The sequence below is a fragment of the Protopterus annectens genome, chromosome 1.part2 (assembly GCF_019279795.1).
Source record: "Protopterus annectens isolate FY-2018-M chromosome 1.part2, PAN1.0, whole genome shotgun sequence".
NCBI lineage: Eukaryota > Metazoa > Chordata > Ceratodontiformes > Protopteridae > Protopterus > Protopterus annectens.
The window spans coordinates 829,952,736-829,977,098 of NC_056727.1; the positions used below are offsets into that span (position 1 = coordinate 829,952,736).

Sequence of the window (24,363 nt, forward strand, 5' to 3'; positions counted from 1 at the left end):
GTAAGAGATTGAAGCACCATAGTCAAGTTCCAGGGATCTAAGGGAGGCTTGACTGGAGGTTTAACATGTAATACTCCCTTCAAAAAAGTCTTACATAGGCGGTGTGACATAATCGAATAATTTTCCAGACCATTACGAAAATTAGCGATAGCTGCTAAATGTACAGTGATCGTTGAAGCTAAGGCTCCTGCATGCAGGAGAATAGTCAGGTACTGCAAAATCTTTTGAATAGGCATAGAGAAAGGGTCTAAGTTATGATCTTTGGCCCAAACAGAGAACCTAGTCCATTTACTAGAATAAACCTTTCTAGTTAAAGATTTGTGTGAGGCCAAAAGAATTTCACAAACAGGAGATGGGATGTCAGGTAGTCTGGCAATCATTGGAAGTGGAGGAACCAGGCTATGAACTTGAGACTGTGCAGGTTCAGGTGGATCAATCCCTGAGGATGGGATAACAGGTCCTGGGAATGATCCAGGATCCATGGGCTGTGAATCAGATGAGGCCATAGAAAAGGGAACCAGACTTGATGTGGCCAGTAGGGAGCAATGAGGATCCCTTTGCTTTTCAACCTCTGAGCTTTCTGGAGAAATTTTGGGATGAGGGGAAACCAGGGAAAGGCATACAGAAGACCTGGGGGCCAATCGTGTGTTAGAGCATCCCTCGGTGATTCCCCCTGAGGGGAATCAAGGCAAAATACCTCCTGCATTTGTAATTCAGGGGGCAAGCAAACAGGTCACAGCAAGGGTTGCCCCCATGCTGGAAGATCCCAGCTGTTATTACAGGATTGAGGGACCATTTGTGAGGCATCAGGATGTTCCTGCTCAGACTGTCCGCAATAAGGTTGGAGCTCCCGGGAATGTGCATTACTATAAGAAAGCGATTGGAAGCTATTGCCCAGCGCCAAATCCTCATGGCTTCCCAACACAGGGGCTAAGATCTGGTTTCGCCTTGCTTGTTGATATACCAGACAACTGACATGTTGTCTGACTGAATTGCAATGGTCCCCGAAGGCAGGGATGTATGGAACGCTTGCAATGCTAAGAGAACTGCCCTCAGTTCCAGGACATTTATGTGCAAGTTGGCCTCGAGGGGGTTCCAGGTGCCTTGGACAGTCTTCCCTGGAAATGCCCCCCACCCCAAAAGAGAAGTGTCCGTGGTCACCGTGACCGTGGGTTGGGGAAGACAGAACGGTTGACACCAAAGATTCTTTTGTGGTTCCATCCACTATAGCATTTCCTCCTTGCAACGGCTCGTAAGGCGTATCATGTGGTTGAGTGGGTGGGTTAACAATGACCATTGTGCGAAGAGAAGCCGCTGCAGGATTCTCATGTGCAGTCTCGCCAGTGGTACCAAAGTAATGGCAGCTGCCATGGAGCCCAAGAGTTGCAGTACAAGACGCGCTGGTACAAATTTATGAGGCAGAAGGACTTGAATTTGGTGTCTTATTTTCAAAAGCCTGTGAGGGGGGAGAGAAGCTTGGCAGGATATTGTGTTGCAGACCGCTCCAATAAACTCCAGTGTCTTTGTTGGAGACATCTGAGATTTGTCTTTGTTGACTGGAATCCCTAAGCAGAGAGTGAGATCTTGAGTGCAAGAAAGGCTGCGAACTAGGAGATTCCTGGTCGGAGCAGTAAGGAGCCAGTCGTCTAGATAGGGAAACACCTGGAATCCTTGTAGTCAAAGATGAGCTACCACAACTGCCAAACATTTGGTGAACACTCGGGGGGCTGTTGAGAGACCGAATGGCAGTGCCCTGAACTGGTAGTGATTGGCTCCCAGCCAGAAGCGGAGAAATCTCCAGGAGCAGTGATCCATCTTTATATGGTAGTATGCATCCTGTAGGTCTATAGAACACATCCAATTGTCTCTCCCTAGGAAGGGAAGAATGGCCTGTACTGTGACCATCCAGAATTTTTGAGGTTTGATAATTTTGTTGAGTAGGCTGAGATCCAGGATTGGTCTTCAGTCCCCTGTCTTTTTTTGGCACTAAAAAGAACTTCGAGTAAAACCCGGATCCTGTCTGTTCTGGTGGGACTGGTTGGATGACCCTTTTTCTTAGCAGTTTTTCTATTTCTAAGGCTGCTAATCCCCTCTGACTGGGCGGTACATCGGGGATTCATTTTATGGGTCTGGGAGTTAGGTCGAAGGGTATTTGATAGCCTCTGGATATTATTCTCTGCACCCAAACATCGGTAGTAATAAGATGTCAGGCTAGCAAATGCAGAGAGAAACGACCCCCGACTGCTTCCAGAGGAAAGCAATCGGGCAGCTGCTCAGGAGCACTGGTAGGGTCTGCCAGAGAAAGAATCTCTGGCTCCCTGGTTACGCGGACCCCTTCTACCCTGAAAAGGATATCTTTCATATGAGTAGCCCCCTCTGCCTCTGGGGGATTGCTCACCAAGAGTGTCACAAAGGGATCCTTGGAATTTCTTGAACCATATCTTTCCCCCCTTCTGGTTCCTGGAGTAGGGTCTCTGGGTGTTGGAAAAACGTATACCCAAAGCAGACAAGGTCTTTCCGTCTTTCTCACTACGTGCAAGTGTGTCACGTACCTTGGGACCAAAAGTGCAGATTTGTCGATAGAAGCGTTAACGAAGGAAGATTTTAAAAGGTCTGTGACATCACACAACCGCATCCAAGCATTATGTCTCATGACAGCACCAGATGCGGCCGCTCGGGCTGCCCCCTCGGAGGTGTGAAATATCAAACGCATCGAGGAGTTTGAGATGGATTCAAAGGTAACTAGCTGTAAGGCGACAGTGTCATGCACCTCATCAGGCAGTACCCCCACCAAAGAGGAAGCCATTTCAGAAATTAAGTCTCTTTGGAGGCGAGTAAAGTGCGCCAGATAATTCAACAACTGAATGGCGAAGGTCGCTGAAGCATAAGCCCATTTCCCCAGTCTGTCCATGATCCAGGATTCCCAATTTGGAGGATGAACAGTGGAACTATCTTCTGCCAATTCCCTCTTGGTGGCCGCTGCCATGACCATAGAGTTAACTGTCAGCTGCTTGGAACAGTGGGGCTGGTCTTCAGGTGTAGATAAAATTTTGTCTGGCCTCCGAGGGACAGGTTCTACATTGTCCAGGGCCTTCCAGGCATGCTGCACAATTAGTTTAACTAGATCATCTGCTGGTGGGGTCACCCAGGAAGTAGATGACCGGGTACGGAAGGCCTGCCGAAACACCGATTCCTCAGAAGAAGGGTTAGAGGACTTCCATTCCCACCGCTGTTTGAGGATTTAGAGAATGTCTCTGAATGAAATGTCATCTGGGAGAGAACGAGGGGACCCTTTCCCTTTATCACAATCAGTGTCTTCTGTGATAGATTCCTCCGGGGGGGGGTCAAGGTGCTTCCTCTTGCACCGTTTCTTCTGGGGTGGCTCTCCAGTGGGATCTTCTGAAGAGGATTCCAGAGAAGGGGTTGTCTTCACTGGAGGTTCTGATACTGGTGTCCTAGGGTCTGGTTGTGAGCCTTCGGAGTGAAGGGCCTTATCCATCACCTCTGCAGAAGGAGCACCCGAGACTAATTCCAGTTGAGGGGTGATGAGAGAACTGGGAACTGTCAGAACCATGGACATAGATGGTGCCAATGAGAAAATAGGTGCCAGATTAGGTACCAATGTATGGACAGTCCAAACACTGCTCTGAGAAAGCATTGGCTCCATCGTAGCCAATGCTGCAAGGGTGATGGGTGCCGACAGGGAAGGTACTGCTGTTGGAGCAGAGACAGCATGTACCGAAGCAGGAGCTGGGGGGAAATAAGCAGGGTAAGATGAAATAGAAGATTCCGAGCCAGGGGGGACAGGAGGTCTAGCTGGAATGGGCAATCCCCTAGCTACCAGAAGCTGGTCTACAACCCGCACTAGGTCTAGTTCAGAAATACTCCTAGTGGATGTAAAAGAGGCTGCAGAAGGGGAATCAGGTCTTTCTAGAAAGGGACTAAACCTCTGTCCCAAGAAAGGATCATTAGTAGGAGAATATCTAGTCCTTGGCATGAAATCGGGTTTTGGAGCCAGTGGAGACGAAGAAACTGTTGGCACCATGGCTGGGGATGGTGCCAAAACATGTGCAGTCATCGAGGCCCATGGAGCCGAAGAAGCTGTTGGCACCATGGACAGGGATGGTGCCAAGGTATGTACAGTCATCAGAGCCCATGGAGCCAAGGAGGCTGTCGGCACCATGGACCGGGATGGAGCCGAGGCATGAACAGTCATTGGAGCCAATGTAGGAGCCAAAGACGGCACCGAAGTCAGTGGTGCTGTGTTTGGAACCGAGATAGGAGTGAATACCATGGTCGTTACCGAGGGAGAGGACACAGATCCTGGTGCCGAAAAGGTCTGCACTGAAGGCACTGGTGAAGCATGGGACAGACTCGGTTCCCTGACTGATGGAGATGCAGGGACTGAGTGACTCAGTTTTTACTTATATTTTTTGGTCTTAGGAGGGGCCCTGGGGGTGAGACCTCCGACCCAGATAGAGCCTCCGAGAAAGGTATCTTGAGTAAACCTTTTAAAATAAGTTTATTCTTGTGTTCTGCTAGTGTTTGATTAGAAAAACCAGCACAAATGTCACAATCAGCTTTCAAATGATCCACGCCCAAACAGTAGACAAAACAGACATGTGTATCTGAGTTAGACATCTTATGTCCACACTTGTCACACTGTTTAAAACCCAATTTAACTTTGTCTGACATGGTAAAAGAAACAATACTATCTTGTAGAAATTTTTTTTTTTTTTAAGGAATACCACCAGTAAAGGAAGCCTGTCAAATACAGGAGAGTGGGACAGTCAAAAAAGGTAAAATTTTAAATTACCAAAAAAAAAGGGTAGTAAATAGGCCTAGGTTATAGATGACAGTGAAAAGAGACTAAGCTGACTAACATTTTTGAAATTCAGAAGAAAAACTGTCATAAAAACAACAAATTTCTACTTCGCTTGAGAGAGATGGCTAAACACGTCTGACCAGGAGCGCGGCAAATAAGATCTGGAGTATCTAGGACAGGGGCATTGTGGGTAGGTTCTTAGCTGAGAGTTTTTGGCTTGCACAAGCTGGGAAACCGCCGTTTTGGTTCCGAGGATGGAACGGAGGTCCTATCTGTAAAGTATGAATAAAGCTTTACAACTTCAGATATTTACTTAGTCCAGAGTTGAAATAAATCTGAAACAAAGCTAAACCGGCATTCCCTGATGTAAACCTTTAACCTAGAAGGCAATGTACCATTTTAGCTAAAATGACAGAATGACACACCCCCACTGTGTAAATGGTATATACGGCTCTAGCAAACCACTTTGATTTGGTGCCAAATGGTTTATGGTAAGGCTATGACTGTTTAGCGAATTAAGTATCTTGAAGTGTTCCAACTGAATAATTATAATGGTAAGGACCTTCCCAGAAACAATTATATTCACTCTACCACAAATGTCCAGTTTTACTAACAGACACTTCACAAGCCTCTGCATGTGTTTGTAAAAGTGCCAGCCAGACAGACCTGTCATGCTCTGCAGAGGTTCCTTTAAGTTGTACAAGACTACAAAAGGGTGGTGAGGTGAGGGTGTTCTAGTTGAATGTTAGATTATGTGCTTTGATTGGTCACTGTGAATGTTTCTCCTTCCAATCACTGCCCTTCTCTTTCCTATCATCTGTTTAGGGAAGTGTAATTGTGCAGATGTAAAGATTTTATAGCTAACAGAATTAAAAATGAACACGTGCTAGTTTATCGTTATGATGGTGACTCATTTGTTTTCTACTTCTTACTTCTTTATAGAGGTAATTTAAGGTACATACACTGAAGGGTTATAGTAATCATAGATACCTTATTTGTCTGCGTGTGTGTGCGTGTAGGAAATGATGTAGGGAGATGCGACAGTGTGTGTGTGTATGTGCACACGAGTGTTTCGATGTGCGCATTTATGTATATCTGTATGTTATTATGAATGGATCTGGTGTGTGTGTGTACTGTCCCGCTAATGACAGAGGGAAAATATTTTACTTAAAGACTAAAATATTGTCCCTATGTCATTAGCCACTGTTATGCACATAAACATATAAGCAGTGCTGTAATGTAGTAGAAATAAAATGATCATATGAAAAGATAGTCATCCTGGACTTGACTGCATGAAGTTCATGCACTGCAGCGTAGAAGCTATTCCTCCCCCTGATAATGCTTTCCAAAATTAGGTACTGTATTAGAAAAGTACTTTGCAGGGTGGTCTGTGCAGAAGTAAGTGTAGCCTCAGTGACTGATAGGTAAAGCAGGTGTATCTTGGTATGGAAAAGACTGCAAGTATTTTTTTTCCTTCATTTTTTCAGAGGGCAAGACTTCCTGCACCTCCCATGTGGGGGGTCCCCCCCACACCCCCTGCAAATTAAATATACCAACTCCGAAATTGTACTACCTTGAGGAAAAGAGCAAACTACGATTAGGCAATAAATATTCATGCCACCATCAGTATGAATATTACTTTACTTTCACAGATTGTTGGATAGTGGACAGGACTTGCTACTGCACATCCTGCAAGGTACATTTCTAATACAAGGCAGGTAAAGACACTTACGCTCAGAGAATGTCATGCCTCCTAGAAAGCTTCTACTCAGCTGCAAAGGTGTTTATTAATAACTCTTATTTAGTGATAACTTCTTTCTGATCATAACCAAGATGGAGTGATGAAGTCATATCTGAAGTGGTTATCTCTTGAAAATGTGTTCCCCCAGAATACTTATACTTTTCAATAAGTCCATTATTTGGATTTCCTACACACACACACACACACACACACACACACACACACACACACACACACACACAGTCTCTCTCTGTTTTCAAAGATAAGCCCTATTTGCCCGTTTCCTTCACAGTTGAGTTGTTTTCTGTTCGCATTCTCTTTCAGTGGTTTTGCAGATTACTACCAGGGACTGCAGTTTCGTCCCATGTAGCAGACACCCAGGCATGCTGATCGGTGGAGTAACATTTTCCATTCCTTTTTTGAAGATGGGCGGGTGATTGTGTGTTCCCTTGAATGAAATGGGGAAGGTAAATGAGAGAGTCCTTTCCTTCTAATGAAGTAGAGCTACTGCCTTGATCTTTGCTTTCTGGGATAGGCTCCAGTTGGGAGAGACAGGAAGAAGGTAAGAGGAAATGAGGACATCCACAAAGAGGTGGGTGGATGGATTGTGTGAAAGAAGCTCTGTGACAGTCCGGTGAGAGTGTTGAAGAAGGCAGGAGTGTGGTACTGAATCGGGAGAGATGGCAACAGTTAACACGATCCCCTGACCCCATGTAGAAAATGGGGATGTTGATGATGAACACATGGATATGTTCACATTGTTTTGGTTAATAGTTCTTATTCCAAAGTCTTGGTGCGATAAAAGTCATTGTACACCTTTACACAAAGACAGACCAAACCAGTCTCAGCTTCAATGGTATCTTTATACTGCCAATGTTCTTTTCTTCACGTCCTCCGTAAGCAGTGAAGCTTATAAATGGTACTTACGTATTATCGCAACCACACATTGTCAGCATTCACTGCATTCTCGTCAACATTCCATTCTCACTGTAATTTCATGCTGCCGAGAATGCCGAGGATAGTTCCTGGGGGGTGGAATACCTCTGGCCAAGAATGCCTGGTCCACAAGATGCAACACATCATGTTCAGAAAGACTTCTAGTGGACCTCACAGAGACTGAGGGAGAAACAGGCCTGTCCACAAAAGTCTACCTCTATCCTTCCTTGGGAGGTGATCACCCATCTCCAAAGACACCCTCTTATGCTCTTCCTTCATTGCCTTTGAAGTCCATTGATATAGTACAGTCCTCCCCTTCTGCGGTTCCCTTTATGGATCTCACTAAGGAATCGCAGTTGCCTTCGTGGCAGGAAAGTTTTGCTATGACCCAGGATGTCAGTGGTGATACGCATAGTTTGCTGCTCCACAGCCATCCAGGGACTCCGAGTCGGCAGGCTGAGCCACTTAGGGGAGGAGTGCCTCCTGTCCTTGACATACACTCCTCTCTGGGTGGACCAGCCTTCCAACTGATGGAGAAGGCTTTAGTTGCTGCTGGCAATACCGGACTGTCTATACCTCTGCCCGCCTCTGGTACACTGGTTTCACAAGTTGCATGTAGCGGACACCGGGTGCAAGGGCCTCAGGACATATTCCCTCTGGAATCCCCTTTTCCATTGTCTTCCCCAGCTTCTCCCACTGAGGAGGTCCACCAGAAACGTTTGTGTAAGAGGAAGCACATGGACTCCACAGAGGAGTCTCTCAACGAAGACACAGATTTTGATGAGGGGGAAGGATCCCCTCGGTCACCCTCTGAGGTATCCTTTGGTGATATCCTTGCAATTCTGAAACAGAGAGGTGACTGGCAGCCCTCTAATCCGACCCCTGAGGAATCTGTGTTCTTGCAGGCTTTTCGCGCCCGGCCCCCTACCTCCTGGGTTACTTCACTTGCCAATGAACTTGTCAAGTTCATCATGCAGCATGCTTGGAAGGCCCCTGATACTGCTGAAGCTACTACCCGGAGGCCAGATAAGATCTTGTCCCCTCCTGCTTCAGACCCCCATTGGTCCAAAGGTCTTCCTGTAGATGCTTTGGTGGTGGCGGCTGCAACAAAAAAGGATCTGGCAGAAGAGGAAAGCCAGACTGTCCATCCACCTAACAGAGAGTCCTGGGCTCTGGACAGAATAGGGAAGCGCACTTTTGCTTCAGTGACCTTTGCTATCAGGTCCCTGAATTATATGGCACATTTTACCAGGCTTCAAAGAGATCTGGTTTCTGAGCTCTCTAGAACCTTGGCTGGTGCAGTGTCTGATGAGGTCCGTGACAAAGTGGCCTCTCAGCTGGACACCATTGAATCTATATCTAACTCCTCTATGCGACTGATATCTCACGCATCAGAAGGAGCAGCTAGAGCGGTGGGTTCAGCTGCGGTCTTGAGATGACACACTTGGATGCCCTTGTGCAACTTCACGGAACCTTTTAAGTCTTCCTTTCTCAATGCCCCCATTGAGCCCTCCTCGTTGTTTGGGCCCAAAGTTAAAAGCACACTGGCCAGATGTGAACAAGACGGTAAGACCCTTTCTGCCATAAGTGTCCGTTATTCTTCTCCTCAACATGCTTTCTCCCGAAACCAAAAGAGTGGGAAAATATGGTTTAAGAAATCTCAGGGTCCTTTCCGTGACACACAAGCCAAGTTCTCCCCCAGAGGCAGAGGGGGAAACTCACAGGGAAGACACCCCTTTCGGGGCAGTGGAGGACCGCATAACCAGGGTTCCAGGGATTCTTTCCCTGGTCAATCCTACCAGTGCTCCTGAAGAGTGGCCCAACTCCTTTCCTCTGGAGGTGGTTGGGAGACATTCCTCCTTGTACCCTTCTGCTTGGCTAACCATCACCACCGACTCTTGGGTACAAAGGATCATAATCAGAGGTTATCATATCCCCTTCGATCTTTATTCCGTCCCTTCAAAAAATCTTCCTGATGTTCTACCCAGTCAAAGGGAAGAAGCAGCACTAGAAATAGAAAGGCTGCTAAGAAAAAGAGTCATCCAAATAGTCCCGCCAGACCAGTTAGGATCCGGATTTTACTAAAGACTAATTTTGGTGCCAAAGAAAACTGAGGACTGGAGACCAATTTTGGATCTCAGTGTACTGATCAAGTTTGTGAGAGTACAAAAATTTAGGATGGTCACTATACAGTCTATCCTCCCACTTTTGGAAAAAGACGATTGGATGTGCTCTATAGATCTTCAAGATGCGTACTACCACATAAAGGTGGACAGGCCATCACGAAGATTTCTGCGCTTCCGTGCGGGAGCCAGTCACTACCAGTTCAGAGTACTGCCCTTTGAACTCTCTACAGCTCCCAGAGTGTTCACAAAGTGCATGGCAGTTGTCACAGCTCACTTGTGACTTCAAGGATTCCAGGTGTTTCCATACCTAGACGACTGGCTCATTTCTGCCCCCACCAGACATCTACTGGAAAAAGCCTTGGCATACTCTCTCCTCACTGCTCAAAGGCTAGGCATAACTATAAACTGGCAGAAATCCAATCTCACCCCATTTCAGTCGACAGAATTCATAGGGGTCATCTTGGACACAAAAAACTGCAGAGCTGCTATTCCAGAGCACAGAATTTTAAGGATAAAGCAACAACTAATTCCAATCATTTCAAAGGAAAAAATCCACAGCTCACTCGGTTCTACAGCTGTTGGGTTCCATGGCAGCCTCCATCACCATTGTTCCCCTGGCCAGGTTTCACATGAGGCTTCTATAATGGCTACTGCTCACCCAATGGTATCCTTTTCAGCATCCTCTTTCAGCCATGATTTGAGTAACCCACAGATGCAAACAGGATTTAAATTGGTGGATGACACACAATCTCTCACAATGGTCTTGCCCTTTTCCCCCCAGCAACCCAAGGTCACAGTGACCACGGACGCCTCCCTGATGGGGTGGGGGAGGGGGGCTATGTCGGGGACAGACAGTCCAAGGCACTTAGTCCCAACTGGAGGCCCATCTGCGTATAAATGTCCTAGAGCTGAGGGTGGTGCTTCTGGCATTGCAAGCATTCCATCCCCTGCTGCCGTCTGGGACAACTGAGATTCAATCAGACAACATGGCGGTGGTCTGGTACATCAACAAGCAAGGTGGAACCAAATCTTACCCCCTTTGTCGAGAGGCCATGAGGATATGGCAATGGGCGATGACTACCAACCGTTTTCTTCTAGCAACGCACATTCCCGGGAGTTCCATCGTGATAGCAGACAGACTCAGCAGATGCATTCTGCATCCTCACCAGTGGTCCCCGAATCCCTTGATAGCGGCAGAGATCTTCCACCGCTGGGGCCGTCCTTGCTGTGACATCTTTGCATCCCCGACCAACTACAAATGCAGCAACTACTTCGCCCTGATTCCCCCTCCGAAGCAGTCAGCCAGGGACACTCTAGTCCACGACTGGCCCTCGGGTCTTCTCTACGCATTTCCGCCCTTTCCTCTCATTCCCCAGTTTCTGAAGAAAGCCCAGTGGTTGAAGAGCAAGGTAATCCTCATAGCACCATACTGGCCATGACAAATTTGGTTCCCATTCCTTTGGCCTCACCTACTAGATCGACCACGGATTCTCCATCCAATCCCAGAGTTGATCTCACACCCACAGAACCTGATTCATCCCAAGCTGAACAGCCTGAAGCTAACAGCTTGGCTACTCCAATTCCCATGATTGCCAGGCAGAATGATCTTTCTTTACCAGTACGTGATATTCTCATTGCTTCTCATAAGTCTTCCACGAGAATTACTTATCTGAGCAAGTGGAAAAGATTTACCTGTTGGCTGAAAGATAAACAAACAGACCCCTTTTCAGCACCAGTGTCAATAATACTAGACTATCTGGCCGATCTACTTCAATCGGGTCTATAGGCTTCTACCATTAGAATTCATTTGGCTGCAATTTCTAATTTTCATGATGGTATCCAAGATTCCTCTCTTATGTCTCATAAATTGTGCAAGACCTTCATAAAAGGTGTGAATCATCTGAACCACCTTTTAGAGAACCTATTCAACCATGGGATTTATCATTAGTTCTACAAGCTCTGACAATGGCACCTTTTGAACCAGCCTCTTCTTGCAACCTCAAGTATTTGTCATGGAAAACCTTGTTTTTGGTCGCTATTACTTCTGCCAGACGTATTTCTGAACTTCAAGCTCTATGTATCAAGAGATCATACTTGATTTTTCATAAAGAGAGTGTCTCTGAGGACTAATCCATCATTTCTGCCTAAAGTGATCTCTGAAATGTCCATTAATCAAGCCATTGAATTGCCAGTTTTCTTTCCCAACCATTCAGAGGAGAGTATTGCCTACGTACCCTTGATATACACAGGCAAATCCGTTTTTACCTAAACAGGACTAAATCCTTTCGTAAATCTGACCAGTTATTTTTGGCCTTTTCTGGGCCTAGATTAGGATCGGCTGTTGCTAAGGTTACATTAGCTAGATGGTTGAAGGACTGTGTGACCTTTATCTACACACAACGTAATATTTCGTTGCCTACTACCATGAAAGCTCATTCTACAAGGTCGGTTGCAACTTCTGCTGCCTTCCATGCCAGAGCTTCTTTACATGACATCTGTGCAACTGTAACTTGGGCTACGCCTCATACCTTCATCAATCATTACAAATTGGATTTGGCCACCAGGGGAAGAGCATCTTTCGGTTCTATGGTGCTCAGGAATGTCCTTCCATGAGAGACTCCCAGGAATAGAGGTAGCTGGGGACTCTGTCCCATACGTAAGGAATGAACAAGGATTAACAATATCAGATAAAGAAGTTATGTCTTACCATAACGTTCCATCTGTATTGTTGATCCTCGTTCAGTCATTACGACCCTCCCTCCTTCCCCCTCCTGTGGTTTCTAGTGGATCTCACCATCCAGTTATCTTAGGTTATTTGACCAGAGGTAGCCTCTACCTTCTTTAACTTGCAAAGTCAATCTGAGGTAACAGGGAGAGGGGGATTATGGGTAAGAGTTTAGCTCGAGAGTTTGAAGCTGACACGAGCTTGGAAAATGGCCGGCTCGGTTCCGAGGTCGGAACTGATACCCGTACGTAATGACTGAACGAGGATCAACAATACAGATGGAACGTTATGGTAAGACATAACTTCTTTTTTTACTAGGGGCATAAAACAAATGCCTATTGTACATCACATTTCAGTCAGTCAATCGAGCAGAGTTCACATCACAAAACTGTTTCTCTAAACAATACTGTTATTAACGGCTGAAATTGTTTGCAGTACCAGCACCGTTGCACAACACTTGTTGTGGGGGTGCAGCACCCCCTCAAGAGGGGTTTGGGGGGGCTTGCCCCCAAAAAAGAGGAAAGTAATAATTTTGACGAGGATGGAGTTTGTTGTGTGCTTGGATTCCGTATCAATCATGGCGTATTTACATATTAAAACTCTGCCCGGTGCCTTGTCAATCTAACAGACCACTCCCATTCCTGTGCGAACGAACTGGGGGGTTAATACACTTCATATCTCGGAATTCTCTTACTTCATGAAATGTCTACTAAGTCACACTGTCATAATCTGCCAATGTCTTAAGCTAATAGCACTGACATTTAAAAAGTGCCCCTGTTTGTACCCGATTATTCTCGATTTGCCCCTAATTGGTTGGGAGCTATGATGCATATCTTGGGCGAGGAAGAGTCGAGCTCTCTTCATAGTATATCTATGTCACAAGTCTTCCATTTCCCTATTCACAAGCATTGTAGGGTTACCACCTGTCCCACTTTACGAGGGACAGTCCCTCTTTGGGCTGTTGTGTCCTGACAAAAAATTGTAAAAATGGCAAATGTCCTGAGATTTTAGGACAAAATTATTTCCTATATTTTATGTAATAGTTGCATAAAACAGTTATTCTGTATCTAAAATACCTAAATGTTATAAGAAACAGAATAAGCAACTAAAATGCTACAAGAATAAGCTTTTATTTAGGCAAAAAAGTTAAGTTCTATCCTTTGTAGTGACCGTGGGTATGTGTCGGCCTGTAAAATCTGATGTTTGTACCAAAAATGTCCCACTTTGGCCATTTGAAAAGGTGGCAACCCTAAAGCATTGTAATCTCCCATGTTTTTTTCCAAAGTTCAATTTCTATGTTTTCACTAAAAACTCCTGCTGTACCTTAATCCACAGCCCGCCCCTGCCTTTTGTCTCTGTCCCTGCTGTTCTCTTGCCTCATTGAAATCACCCTCTCTACTGTCCACTCCAGAGCGCATAGTGTTGGGGAGTGCGTATGTTTTTGTGTGTATGGAAGAATGATGTAGAATAAAGATGCGAGTGTGTGTGTGAGGAGAAAATGATGTAGAGAGTGTGTGCGTCTCGCTAATGGCAGACGGACAATATTTTAGTTAAAAACTACAATACTGTCCCTCTGCATTGCATTATTACAATTTTTATTGAATTTGGCTGGCTTTGGAAGACAGCGGTAAAGTCTCACGAAAGCGTGAGAGCCATAAAGCCAACTTCAATAAAAAAAGCATTCTAATAATAAAAGTAATAACCTATAATAATAACGCCAACTGCAATAAAAAATCATTATAATAATAATAAAACCATATCTATTTCATATTCACATTCCCTCACTCAGAATCAGAAATCAGAAACAATGTCACTCCAGGGGCGGGACTGAGAATGTGTAGGCGTTCCTTTTCCGTTTGGTCATCATGATACTCGAGCCCCTTTCCCCCATCACAGTTTCAAGTAATTAAACAAACAGCAAACGCACATGCCACGTTTGTCCGTTTAACTTACTGACTTTTAATAAACCACTTAAATACATGATCTACCCAAACAAAATCAATTTCGCGTTTATCGATGAGACACATAGTTCCCAAACCTGACTAACATAATGGATTCTATTACGGGGTGGGTAATAGTAACAAGTACTTCCGGATCAGAAGTTAGGTTTGCCATGTGGTTTTGTGTGATGCATGTGAGTTTCTCCTGGCGAGTGTTTTTGTGAAACAATTTTTATCTGGAAAAGAAAGCAAATTAAGCTGATATCTGAATAGTAAGGTAATGCAGATTTACCGAATTAATAATTGTTCTGTATAGAGATCCATGCTGATAGCAGCTATCTGTTGTGTTTCTAGATAAGGTGTATTTATTTGTAAGGCGTGTGTGTATATCTGATCGTCGGTCTTGCTTGTTTGTCCCTTTTATTAGTATGTTATGTTAATGCCATTCTTAAAACTGTTCATATTTTTGGTTGCATGTGTGTGCATTGGCACTTACAAGTCTTTTTCCCTTTTTATTCCTTTCTGTCTGTATCCATTTTTATAGCTGTAATGTCTCTTGACATGGGGTGTAAATAGGGTCAGTTTTAACTACACGATTTAGTAATTTGCCATCCAGACGTGGTGCTTATGAACAAATTATGACATTAAGTATCCTACGGTAGATTTTTAGAACCGTATATTAGTGTTCATGTTTTGGGGGTGTTCCGTAGCACTGTAGATTCAGCATTTGCTGGTTTATGTAAACTTTTTTGATTATGTAAATGTATCGTATACAAACATATTAAGATTTTTTGATAGTTTTTGATAGTTTAGATGGGTTAAAAGGTAATTTCTGCTTAAAAATGCAATCTTTCTTATCTAATGTCTCATTTAGTTTACAGAAAAGTAGTGTTTTGTGGGTTAGTATATTGGTAGAGTTCCGTTTGTAGTCTAACTGCCCAATTCCTGACTGGGTTCATGAAGTTGCGCTTAGCTCAGTAATCAGTGATTTGGTTTGGACAGAAAATTGATTTGTGCACTTTAGTGATCAGGATATCAAGGGTTGCCACCTTTTCAAATGGCCAAAGTGGGACATTTTTTGTAGAAATGTGAAGTTTTGCAGTATAAAACATACCATGGCCAATGCAAAAGACAGAACTTCACGTCTTTGCCAAAATAAAAGCTTATACGTATAGTATTTTAGTTGATTATACTGTTTCTTATAGCATTTGGGTGTTTCATATACAAAATAACTGAATTATGCAACTGTTAAAGAAAGTTTAGGAAATAAAATCTCAGGACACTTGCAACTTTTTAGTTTTTTCCAGCAGGACATAACTGCCCAAAGAGGGACAGGTGGTAACCCTAAGTATATCTACGTATGAGGAGGAGCAATACAGTGTCATGCTTCGTTATGTGTTAATTGTCAGTGGATTATGGGTGGAGTTATATAGAAGGAGTTGCACTGGACAGCAGAATCCTGCAGTGTACCTACCGCCTTGTGAAGCTGTCTCAGTGGATCTGAAAGGAAAGCAAGTTGCTGGTCTGATTTTACTCTTGACTCTAGTTTTGTCACTTGGCAGGTTCACTGATTGGGTTTTTTGCAGTCAGTGGGGACTGAATTTAACATGAAAGGTCTGGGTTTATGCATTTGTCTTGAAAGTATTGACTTGGTAACATTCCCACGTGCACATTTTTAAAGAAAAGTGGGTAGCATCGAAGATGGATCAGCTTTGCTATCATTGTTATTTTGCTGCTGTCTGAAATAATTTAAACTGTTCATAGGATTATAGGCGATTACTAGGCTAATGACTCTGGGGTCTTGCAAGCCTAGCCAAGAGTTTATCCCCGAAAAAGAAACCACAGTCTGCACCTGTCACCCCTGTCAATGAGGGGCACAAGTGGAACCCCTGGGACAGATTTGTGGTTGCCCATCCACTCATCAAGATTGCTCTTGAAGAGGGTCAGTGACGTACTTTGACGTGTATGGGGAGTCTATTCCAGAGACGGGGCAGCCTCTGGGAGACAAACCTGTGTCTCCAGGTTTTATTAATGTCACTTATTAGATTTAAGCCCTTCGATCACACTGGTTCCAGACAAAAATTCTTTTGTTGAGATGAATAGTAAGGAATTCCAGACAATGTTTCTACACTTCTCATTGGAATAGGCTATGTATTATTTGCTAAGGTACTAATGTTTTTAAGTAAACTATTTTTTTTTGTTTTCATGGGTCTGAGCATCAAAATCAGTCTAGTAGAACATTAGAAGCTTAACTAGAATTTCCACTACTTGCTTCCTCTGTCTGTTAGAACCTGAGATAAGAAGGACAGTCCAGGAGTGAAGCCATTTGTTGATGTTGTCTCGAATTGGATTTAGAGCAACTTTGTTTGGCATTTTAGTCTGTGTATATCCTATAGGTAAGCTATACTGTGGGAAAGATATGTAACCTGCTAACAAATTCTGTTTATATTGTGATGTAGTGCCATGTTGTTAGTACTGTCTATTAGAACCTGAGATAAGAAGGACAGTCCAGGAGTGAAGCCATTTGTTGATGTCTCGAATTGGATTTAGAGCAACTTTGTTTGGCATTTTATAGGTTCATAGGTTCATACTAGGCTATCTGCCCTAGGGCATTTATAAGCCTAGCCAGAGTGTATATGGCTTTCGCCACCCATTTTAAATTAATTTTGCTATGCCCTTTTTCGAGGTTAGTATACTGTGCCTCTGTCTAACAGTGACACAGAAGTGATACCCGGGGTAAACCTACGATCTCCCATCCACTCATCAAGATTCCTCTTGAAGAGAGTCAATGAGGGGCTCTGCCTAACCTGGACTGGGATTTTATTCCAGAGTGAAAGGAGCCTCTGGGTTATGAATCTGTCCCTCCAGCATGTCCTATTTATTTCAGTGCTGAGGTTCAAGTCCCTCGAGCGCGTAGCTCAATGGGATTTGGATTTTCTGAGGTGCAGCATGTCCATTAATTCCGGGTTGGACATGGCTTTATACGTCAGGCACAGATCGCCTCTGAGCAGGCGGTATGCCACTGAGTAGAGCTGGAGTTTCTTTAACCGGGCAGCATACGGCATCTGTTTGAGCCCCTTGATCCTCTTGGTGAGGTACTTTTGGGGTCTTTCCAGTTGCTGCAGGTGTCTGGTAAGGTACATCCCAAAAGGGGCATTGTACTCAATTATGGGCCTGATGAGGGATGAGTAAAGAGGCACGATGACCTCCCCTGATCTAGATGTGAATCTCTTCATGATTAGGCGGGCTCTATAAAATGTTTTTCTAACCACTTTGGCCACGTGGTTGTCAAATGAGAGATTGCTATCTGCTTGGGTCCCTAATTACTTCTTCTGTACTTAATGGATTTCCACCTATGTGGTAATTTGTGGGCACTTTGTTTTTGCCAAAGGGGATGACTATACACTTTTTGGCGTTTAGCTTGAGGCCATGGCTCTGGCACCAGTTGTCTGTTTCTATGAGGCCCTTTTGGAGGATGCTTGTGTCTGCTGGAGAGTCTATTATGGCGCCCAGTTTGCAGTCATCTGCGAACTTGGCCAGCCACAGTCCTTCCATGTTGGCCTATACCTCCGAGAAATATATACCGAACAAGAGGGGTCCCAGGACTGAGCCTTGTGGGATGCCACTTGTAACTGGTTTGGAGTCTGACATGGCTCCAGCTATTCTAACCATGTGGGTTCTGTCCTTGAGCCAGTTTGCAACCCATCTAGTGACTTTATATTTAAGCTGGTGAGCTTATCTATAATGCCCGCGGTATTGTATCGAAGGCTTTTGAGGTCCAGGTAGGCTGTGTGGACCACCTTCCCCTTGTCAATGGCCTTGGTGACTGTTTCAAAGAAATCGACTAGGTTTAAGAGGCAGGATCTGCCCTTAACAAAGCCGAACTGGGTAGGATCCAGTGTCTGTAGGTCCCCAATATCTTTATTTATAAGGTCCATGATGATCCTTTCCATAGCTTTGCAGACCAAGCTAGTGAGACTTATGGGGCGATAGTTTCCAGGATCCGTTGAGGCACCACCTTTGTGGAGAGGGACCACTGTTGCTGTACGCCACTCTTTGGGTACATATCCTGTAGTAAGGCTGAGATTGAACAGTAGTTTTAGGTTTGGGTTTAGCTCTTCTTGGAGTTCATGTAGGACGCAGTCTGTGTATATCCTATAGGTAAGCTATACTGTGGGAAGGATATGTAACCTGCTAACAAATTCTGTTTATATTGTGATGTAGTGCCATGTTGTTAGTAGATACTGAGTTTTTGTGTGTGTTTAAGAGGGCTAGCTGGATCAAGTCTTTTATTTTATTTATTATTTCCCCCTTGTTGACTGGGTTAGCCCCACTAGGCTAGCGATCTCTATTCTGGGAAAGCCTGTGATTGTTGGCTAAGGGAAATGTGGCCAGGGCGCTGGGTAACCTCCCCTGCTCTTTTCGATGTGTCGTAACGGGATCCTTATATAAATACGTAAGCTTACATCAGCTCATGCGGAAGGGATCTTTGTTTAATTTGTTGTTTAAAGGAGTGCAGCACCCCCAAGTGCTGCACTGCATTTGCCTTGCAAGCTACTCAGAGGTTGCCTCGCTGGGGTCTGTAGGAGATGACAGAGCTCTTTGATGCTTTGTGTAACTTGAGCTCATGCCCAAGATATTTTTTGGTCATGAGTCATTGTGGTCTTGCCAATAACCCAAGATCAGAGGCAAGCCCTTGCCTGTACCTTGTACCTATCAGGCAAACACCTTAACCATTATGTTAAACCCCTCCATATTGTTATGACACTAACAATTTAATAAAAGTTGATGTGGTGGTCAAAGGAGATCTATTGCCAATGGCTGTGCCTACTTCAATCAGACTGAATGTCATTTTATATGGTCTTGTTTGCCAAATAGTACAGCAATGCATTTTTATACATTTAGCTTAAGTCCATGGTTTTAGCACCAGGAATTAGGACATGATAGGTCCTCTTACAGGCTATGAGCAGGAGAGTTAACTGCAAACTCAGCAGTGTTATTATCCGTAAACTTTGATACACAAAGACTCTCAAAAACAACTTGGATGTCCATAACGTATATGCCAAAGTGTAGATTACTTAAAAATATTACATGTGGCACTCCACTTTTGATGAGCCTTTCATGGGAAAGTGAGTTCCCAACCCACACACTGTGGGTTTTGTTTAAGACAGTTGACTATCTAGTGGAATACATATGGGTTAATATTTAGACTTGTAAGTTTGTCACTGTTACCAACATGTAAGGTAATATTAAATGCCTTGGCTAGTTTCAGGAATGCAATATCTACTGATGAGTTATTATCCAGTGCTTCAGGTAAGTTCCCAAAGAAGTGAAACGGCTTTAGTAGATAGGACTTTGTCTTCTTCCTTTTTCCCACATTAAGATCCAATATTTTTTCCAGCTTTTCGCAAGAGCTGTACACTGACCTCCTTTTCACAGCTTCTAACCTAGACATATTCTGTCCTGTGGAAAATGGGGTCTCCAGAACTGAGGACAGGGTTCCATATGGGAATGCTTAAACTGCGTGTGCAGAGGAATGGTAACCTGATGTTGCCTTTTCCTAAGTTTACCAAGTATTCTTTCTGTCTTATTTACTGTTTTATCACATTACATGCTAACTTTCAGAACATATCCTACAGATATCTCCTTTAGATAATACAGGTACCCTAGGTCCCTTTCCCCTTAATTTTTTCAGCCATGCGGGTGCTTTTTGTCCTCACTGGATCCTTGTACTGATGGTGTATGTTATGCCCTTCCCCTTAGGTAGGACTAGTATGTGTGATCCTTATCACCACAGAAGCTGACAGTGCATTCCCTATTATTTATTTAGCATTTGTTTACCGGGAAAGTCTGACTTGGAATGAAGCCAATTTTCAGCGGAGGCCTGGGGGAAATGTTCCAGATGCATGTCTTTGCTTGGTCCCTCACACCCACTGTGAAGGCTACACCCCATTGGTGGTTTGGTGAGCCTAATGCTCTATAAACTAGGAAAGCTAAAAACAAAAATATGTAAAGGTAACTGTTAAAAGAAAAAATAATTTTAGAACATTTTATAAGTTATGATTAAAGAAAACATAATATAAATAATGTAAGTGTAGAAATAGTGCATTCATATATAACTGCAGAATAATAAACTAAAATAAGTCCCAAACTGTAATGGAAAACATGCCAAATGGGGGGGGGGGGGTGATACAGCTATATATTTATGTGTGTGCACTTGCACATGCATGTCTGTAGCCACAAAAAATCCAGCAGCACCAGATAGAATACTGAAAGTATATTGTATTTAAAATAAATTATTTTAAGTCCATTGGGGTAATAAAAAAAAAAGTTTTCAAACTAGTTTCACCAGTAGACCTGGCTTCCTCTGTGTAATAAGCATGAGATGGCACTTAAATTGTAGTACCACACAGTCACAATGCGATTGAAACGGAGAACTTATCACAAAAACATTTTCTACCTAATGAAAGTCAAATAAACATAAGTATTTAGTAGCTAAACTAGTAGGTGCTGGGTTTTGATGCAATATACAATTTTTTTCCTTAATACTTTGACAGATCACTTGGTTGAAGTAGGCATTGTTCCACTGGTAAATATGCCATAACTGTGATGCATGCCATTATAGATTAAAGAATTCATTGCAGTTTTATAGTATGCTTCCTGGTACAGTATTGTCTGTGACTGATGGCATATGTTTACGGTTAAGTAACAATATGCAGCAAAAAATATAATCTTGATTGTAAATATCTTGTTACTTGGACTAGAGTATCTATTACTTATCATTAACACTTCTTTGTTTGCCCACTACTAATTTACTGCAAACTACTGAAAATAATTTTCAGGTTTGTTATTTTTTAAGCCCAACGAATATAATTTTTTAATTAAAAACGAGTTGTTGCTGGTCATAGCCAGAGCTGAATTTCTGTTCTGTATGCAGGCCCCTCTTATAAATTGCCCTCCTGGTTCATTGCGGAAGCTATGGCCCAAAAAGTTCACTCCTAATGACTGTTGGGGTGTAATATTACCTTAGTCTGCATAGAAGGACCCTTTGGTAAAATAGTCAATGCATCCTGGCATGAAATGCTTGATGAACTAAACTCTCAAGAACCTCATATTATTTAGAAAGCTGTTTAAGGCCCATTTTACAAAGGAGACAACATTTGATTGCTTTAGAGATGCATACTAACATAGCGGGCATCCGTCTGTCCATAGCCCCTTTTCCCATTTATGCCCATGGGGTTGGGGTTTCACTTCAACACTGACAATTATCTAGAGCCAAGGTTTACACTACCGGGTAGCTAGTCCTGCTACTGTAGTTCTTCCTCACCACACACATGTAAACTCACACCTATGGTCATTTTAGATGTCCAGTACACCTACTACATGTCTTTGAAATGTGGAAGGAAACTGGAGCAGCTGGAGGAAACCCATGCAAACACAGGGAGGGCATGCAGACTCCACGCAGAAGGTACCCTAGTCAGGACTCGAACTGGGAAACCTCTGGCTGTGAAGCAAGACTATCTGCTGTGACACTTATCATTAAAGTCATGGAATGTAAGCTTTGTGAAAGATAGTCCACCTCCTTAATCCTGTTGATTTCTCTGAGAAGTGGTAATGAATGCAACCAGCAAAGGCTGTTCAGTCCATAATGCCTATCTGGACCTCATCTAAAGCCTTTAATTCCCCATACTGGCATCATCTGCAAACTCACTAGTCTAAACTCCCATGTCACCCACTGAGTTGTCCTCTTCCGTATATGTTGTGTACATGCATAAAATTGTGTGTCAAAAAGACGCCATTCAAACAGTGTTGGCAAACATCCACACAGAATATAAAACATTCTTGTTGGTTTAATTTAAACAAAGTGAAGCCTATCTTTAAAAACATTAAAATGAATCTGACATGAAGGACACTATCCTGTATATTTGCAAGTTGATCTTAACTTAAGCTCACACTTTAATGTGGCCATTTATATTGGTGGATGTGTGGCTTTTTGATCTTAACTTAAGCTCACACTTTAATGTGGCCATTTATATTGGTGGATGTGTGGCTTTTTGTTTTAGTTGCCACTGCAGCTCATATTTCTGAAGGATGTTGTTGTAATTGCCTCTTCCGGTACTCACGTCCACTCTTTGTAACCATGAACAAAATCTCTCGTACCTTAATACAGGCTTTCAAGTTACCACTGCAGCTCATATTTCTGAAGGACATTGTAATTGCCTCCTCCAGTATTCACTTCCACTCTTTGTAACTATGAACAAAATCTCTCATACTTAATACAGGCTTTCAATATAATGCATTGCTTTCTTTTATTTCTCGTGATGTAGTCATGCTTGTAAATCTAGTGTGATAGTTTATGTATACCTTTACTTACATAAAAACTGTCAACAGACAGACCTAGTGCCTATGTCCCCTGTTGTTGTGTTGTAGTTGTAACGTCCACGAAGAGGAATGGTGTTCATTAAAGTGGGGCATGGAATAAAGGGTCTCTCTGAAATGTACCTGCAATAATGGCAACACTCACGCTTGTTAATATTGCTTGGCATTAACTTTCAAATGGACATCTTTCCTGTCCATGTACATGGTGTGGAACCCACTGCTACTGTATCCTGGATATGTGAAAACCTTCTCCAGTCATGCATAATCTTTTAATCTCTACATTAATGTAGTGTATGGACTTTGAAATGCCGTATGGTATTCTCCAGGCAGTGTACTGGCATGCCTTAAAGTATGATTCTGTACTATATGAATAAAATGTACACATTCAGAATGCTTAAATTTGCAGATGTAGTTCTGAAACTACTTTTCTCCCTACTATAACCCTTTTTGAAAAACGTACTCCTTTAATGCCGTATATTTATCAAATTCGGTCATTTCAGTTGTTATCCTTGTGATCTTGATTAAATTGATTTCTGATAATGCTATCTTTTGAATGTTTTGGACAAAAATTAATAGTGGGTAAATGCTTGATTTTGAAACATTGGTTCCCTGTACGCACATGCTTGTTTATCAAAAGTATTCATGACATCTGAAAAGTTAGTACTGCTTATGAACTTACTGAATAATTCAAAAACTAATACTGAAGTACTCTACAAGTCATGTAGGGGTGTGTGTGTGTGTGTGTGTGTGTGTGTGTGTGTGTGTCTATATATATATATATATATATATATATATATATATATATATATATATATATATATATATGTATGTATGTGTGTGTGTATGTATGTGTGTGTGTGTGTGTATGTATGTATATATATATATATATATATATATATATATATATATATATATATATATATATATATATATATATGTATGCAGGTCTACCTGACATTGCCGACAATGGGAAACCGGCATCTCACTGTAGTGCGGAATGGAAAGATTTCCATTCCTGCACTGTAGTGCGATCTCGGAGATGGTATATTAAAGTTATGGGGGGGTGCGGGGGGGTGGAGCCCCCCCCTACTAGCACTTTAAAGGACATAATTTCCTTTTTTATGGATTTATTCATAATGTCGAGATTTTGAATGTTGACCATATGGTTGTCGGCATTCTAAAATTTTGACATTATGAAGTAGATCCATATATGTGTGTGTGTGTATGTACATATATATATATATATATATATATATATATATATATATATATATATATTAGTGTGTGTATATATGTATATATAGTGTGTATGTATGTGTATATGTATGTATGTATATATATATATATATATATATATATATATGTATGTATATATAATAACTTGTGTATAACTCATACTCCTAGTGACCCACTAGATTGGCTAAAGTTGATTCTGCTGGTGCACTCATTGCTACGCCTCTAACAGTTTTAAAAAATTGACTTGAATTACAAAAAAATGTTCAGTAAATTCAGGTCTAATGTTTCACATACCAAGTTTATCTTGGTGTGTGACAAGTGATGTGCATGACAAAAAACTCCCTTACTCTAACACCTTTGACCTGTTGTGTGCATGTGAACATATTTGTCATGTCAACAGTGCTCAACTAAGTGTTATGGAAATCTCTGTTGGCTTCATTCTACGTCAGACTTTC

The 24,363-nt window shown here is 42.8% G+C and overlaps 1 protein-coding gene across 2 annotated transcripts in view; it reads left to right on the forward strand.

Moving 5' to 3' along the window:
* The first annotated feature begins 14,442 nt into the window (after positions 1-14,442).
* The window catches only part of HEATR1 (HEAT repeat containing 1), a 1,780,420-nt gene continuing 1,770,499 nt past the window's right edge, over positions 14,443-24,363 (forward strand). For both annotated transcript variants that reach the window (XM_044059100.1, XM_044059109.1), the window contains exon 1: positions 14,443-14,570. The gene's annotated coding sequence lies outside the window, so the exon portion shown is untranslated. The remainder of the gene's footprint in view (positions 14,571-24,363) is intronic.